The sequence below is a fragment of the Myotis daubentonii genome, chromosome 1 (assembly GCF_963259705.1).
Source record: "Myotis daubentonii chromosome 1, mMyoDau2.1, whole genome shotgun sequence".
Taxonomy (NCBI): domain Eukaryota; kingdom Metazoa; phylum Chordata; class Mammalia; order Chiroptera; family Vespertilionidae; genus Myotis; species Myotis daubentonii.
This window is the reverse complement of record NC_081840.1, coordinates 199,082,002-199,086,955: the sequence shown is the minus strand read 5'-3', so window position 1 is coordinate 199,086,955 and position 4,954 is coordinate 199,082,002. Positions and strand designations below refer to the sequence as shown.

General features: G+C 41.1%; 1 pseudogene; it reads right to left on the bottom strand.

Moving 5' to 3' along the window:
* Positions 1 to 505: 505 nt before the first annotated feature.
* Positions 506 to 976, bottom strand: LOC132227414 (large ribosomal subunit protein uL23-like; annotated as a pseudogene).
* Positions 977 to 4,954: the final 3,978 nt, after the last annotated feature.

Here is a 4,954-nt window from a genome sequence, read left to right as displayed (position 1 = left end):
ATTTCAGATCCCAGGGCCTGACACCCAGGACAAGAAGCAGAGCATCTCAAAGTCTGCCAGTGAAAAGACTCTCATTAATGGGTTCCTGGCAGTTAGGGTTAGAATAAGATGCCAAGAGAGGATAAGGAAGAAAGGAAACTGCAGAAGTTACTAAGGCAAACGCCTCTCAGATAGAAGCTGTACAGCTCACATTGCACCCCACGCTACTATTTCAAGCAACATTAACTAGTCATAGGGAAATATCTGTGTTGGAGAATGCTAGTTGTCTTTGAAAGTCCATCTCCCCTCCTTACATAGAGTATAGATTTTAAGCCAAGCTATGGACACTCATCGAGAGATTCCACTTCCCAGTCTCCTTTGCAGCTGGTTGTGGCCACTAGACTAACTTCACCAATGGGCCATGAGCAGGAGAGACTTGTGCCCGGCATTTATTTATTTATTTGTTTATTTATTTATTTATACAGTGTAAAATGTTTAGACTTAGAATTAGGCGGCTGGACTCCGTTTAGATGATCCCAATTTTGTTGGCAACATCCAAAGCGTCCTAGTCAGGAGCCAGGCGAACATATGCCTTCTTCTCTCCATGAGGCCTGATCAGCGTGTTGATCTTGACCATATCAGTGTCATAGAGCTTCTCCAGAGCCGGTCTGATCTGGTGCTTGTTGGCCTTGGCATCCACAGTGAACACAGGTGTCTTGCTGTGCTCTGTCTTCTTCATGGCTGACTCGGTAGTCAGGGGGAATTTCATGATGGCATAGTGGTCAAGCTTGTTTCTTCTGGGTGTGCTCTTCCAGGATATTCAGGCTGCCTTCGGAGCCTCAGTGTCTTTGACCATCAGAAGGTGGGTGATGTGCAGATCTTTCTTTTTGTGTGGGTGTGGACGCCTTTCAGCACCGCTTTCTTTGCTTTCAAAAGTCTTTGCTTTGGCTTTGGCTTTGGGAGGGGCAGAGGCTTCCTTCTTAGCTTTCGTCGCCATCTTTGTAAAAAGCATGCCTGGCTTGTTTTTAAAAAAGAAATTGCTTCTCTAGACTTTTTCCTCCCCCCCACCCCTGCCAGCTGGAAAATGACAGGTCTTACCTTGAAACACCCAGATGAAAACAACGCACAGAGGCCAGACTTTCCGTTTTTAGCACACTTAGTGTCTCAGGGATTTTATCACGGTGTTCCTAGACCAAAAGAAATAACTAATAGGTCTATTTATTAAGTAGTTTTGTACAAACAACCGAATAAGTATTGATGTCCCAACAACTTGGTGTCAAGACCGTGAAGGGTCTGAGATTTTATCTTATGTGTAAGCTAATGAATTAGCCTGCCACGGTTTCATGGGTGTTGACAAAAGACATGAGACTCCTGGGTCAGAGATGAAGGAATGTATTACTCATGGCAGTAGCAATACTTAGAGAGTGTCAGCATTTGCTCTGGTTTCCTGAGCCCCAATTCCCATGGGTCTAGTGAAGAGGCTGCAGGACACCTGCACATGCAGCGGGTTGTGTTACAGGATAGGTAACCTGAATCTCAGGTTACCAAGCTTTGGCAACCTGAACCTTTTATAATGGGCAGTAAACTTGCCTGGTCTTTGCCCTAGAGAGAGATATTACTTCTATTATGCTAGGTAGTAAGCAGACCTGCTCATTGTTCCAGAGAGAGTCGCTATCTCTTTCTTCTAAGACTATTAGCTATACAAACATCCTTGAAAAGATAGTCTGGATCAAAAGCAGTCAGTGCCTCTGCTTACAACATATGCAAAACCATGGGAGAGCTCTACAGAGAATTGTCTTCCAATATTTAGTAGTCATCTGCAAAAAATTATTATGCATAAATTGAAAGAAAACATGCTTTATTCTACTTTTAAATAACTGTAATCACTTGGTAACGGATGTGTACATCTGTTAGGCACTGCACAACACTCCAACCTTGGACTCATTCTCTGTTTCACATTCATTTTCTCATAGTACTTATCTTTTAACACAGCAACCACTAAAAAGATTAGCTTCACAAAGTTATGATGTCATCAAGAAGGAAGTAAGGCTAGCTAATGTTGAAACCGTGAGCTACCTCAAGCTACTAGTTTATGTGGTGTCTGTATGTTGAGAATCACTGTGTTTTCCTCAGACATTTGACATACCCTGTGTGGGCCTCCTGTGTTCACTGAGGCTCCCTTGGACAACTTGGTGCATGGTTTGGGAACTGCAGCCCTAAGTAATTATGGAAGAAGCACTTGATTCTGAATGGCCTTGAATAGTAGCATTATCTAGATAGCCTAGACCCGTGGTCGGCAAACTGCGGCTCATGAACCACATGCGGGTCTTTGGCCCCTTGAGTGTGGCTCTTCCTAAGCCTTAGGAGTACCTTAATTAAGTTAATAACAATGTACCTACCTATATAGTTTAAGTTTAAAAAATGTGGCTCTCAAAAGAAATTTCAATCGTCGTACTGTTGATATTTGGCTCTGTTGACTAATGAGTTTGCCGACCACTGGCCTAGACTAAGTGGATTGTTACATCAGAAAAAAATTAACTTCTATCCTCTTAGGTCAAATTGGGGGTTTGGGGGTAGGGTTTGCTGCAGTACCAATGGGCTTTATCCTAACTAGTACCATCTCCTATGTAATTTTGACGATGTCTCACAATGTAGTATTTGAGAGCATATGTTCTTATATTGTGTGGGGGGAAAATTATATCCTAGGTGGGTTTTTTTTGTCTTTCTAACCTTACTCAGTCATGGCCTTAATCAACATTTATTGGGTCCTTACTATGCCCTGGCACTTTTCAAAATTCAAGCCCACTTCTCTGTTCCTTAGTCTCCTTAGCTGCAGGCTCAGCTCTTGACCCTTGAGCCAAACCTAAGCCAACCCCTTCCCCATTTAGCAAGAAGGTCTGGAAGTTGCATTGATGCTTTACTCCCCGGCGTAGCTGGTGTTGCCAGTAGCTGGCATGCTCTTGTTGCAGGCTGGGCTTGGGCCTGTACTCCAAAAGGAGAACTTGGGTGAGCTGAACTGAACCACATGGATCAGTTCTTTTTTGCCAATCTGGTTAGGACTAAGAAACTTCAGACCAATTTGACACATCCAGTAAGACACACTGTAGCCAGAAAAAAAAAAAAAAAAAGCATGCAAGCAGCAAGATGGAGAGATAGAGAGTACTTGCTTTCACTGCCTACTGCTGAGCTGGCTTGGATTGCTGTTGGGGTGGTGAGCCCTGTGTGTGTCTGAAAAAACGAAACTGGCTCTGATCCATCAGTGATTCAAGGGAGAAAAGAGAAGAGGGCTGGCTGGGCTGGTCTTGGGTAGTGTTGAGAAAAGTAGGTCCTGTGACCACTTCCTATTTCTGCAATGAGAGAGAGAGAGAGAGAGAGAGAGAGAGAGAGAGAGAGAGAGGAATGGGCCTTGGCACTTTCCACTTCTGCAGCATGGAGAAAAAAGAGAATCCTGAAAGAGCGCCAATCTTTCCACACCCAACATGAGTGACATTTTAATGCACATTGATCACCAGTAAACTTGGCCCAACAAATGTCCTAGAATTAAGACAATCCATGCCAACTTGAGGGAAGAGGAAAAAGATGAATGTAGGACAGCTTTGCCTCTCCTACAGCCTACGCTGTGTAACACTCATGGTTTTATAGCAGGAAGAATTTGTTTACTTAAGGATCTGAGAGAGGTTGAAATAAAACATGAGTTTTGTAAATAAACTAGAAAATCTATCTTAATCTGAAACCATATTTCTGATTTCAAAATCAACGGTCATATGTTATTATTTTTAACTTGTAGATTTGCTTAAACTGTTATTTTATTGAAAAATAATGTGATTATTTTATTGAAAGAGAAATATACACATGGTAAAAAGGATCAAGCAGCATAATTCTTAGCTAGTATGATGGGTGAAAAATGCCTGTTTTAACTTGTACTTCTTCTTTTTTATTTTTTATTCTCACCCAAGGATAAGTATATTGTTTTTGTAGAGAGAGGAAGGGGAGAGGGGAGAGAGAGAGAGAGAGAGAGAGAGAGAGAGAGAGAGAGAAACGGTGATTGGTTGCATCCCATATTCACCCCAACCGACAACCTAGACACCTGCCCTAATTGGAATCGAACCCTCAACCTTTTAGTGTGTGGGATGACGCTCCAACCAACTGAGCCACCCAGCCAGGTCTTTATTTTTTTAAAATATATTTTATTGATTTTTTACAGAGAGGAAGGGAGAGGGATAGAAAATTAGAAACATCAATGGGAGAGAAACATCGATCAGCTGCCTCCTGCAGGGGATGTGCCCTCAGCCAAGGTACATGCCCTTGACCGGAATCGAACCTGAGACCTTTCAGTCTGCAGGCCAATGCTCTATCCACTGAGCCAGTTAGGGCAGGTCTTTATTTTTTTATACTTCTCTAATGATGAATGAAGTTGAGCAGCATCTCTTCCATAGTTTAAAAGCTTTTTCTGTGAACTTCCTATCACATTCTGCATCCATTTTTTTCTCATTTTGCTAGTATTTTTCTTCCTTATTGTTTTGTAATAGATCTTTTATATGAAGGTAATTAGCATTTTGTCTATCATAACTGTTTTAAGTATTTTTGTGAGGTCTTTTACTTTGTTAAAGGTATTTTCCAATGTAGAAATTTTAAATCATTTAATATTCTTTTTTCATGAGCCCAAATTCACATATCACCTCAAAATTAGCATTTAAAAGTAATAAAAGCTTTTAAATATTTCTTTCTAAAATTTTTATTTCTTGATTTGAGGGAGAGAAACATCAGTCTGTTTTTCCACTGATTTATGCATTCATTAGTTGCTTCTTTTTTTATTTAATTTTATTGTTTAAAGTTATTGGTTGCTTCTTGTACATACCTTGACTGGAGATTGAACTGGCAACCTTTGAATTTTGGAATGATGCTCTGACCAACTGAACTACCTAGCCAGGGCTTAAATATTGCTTTTGATTTCACTATTTATCTCTTACTTTCC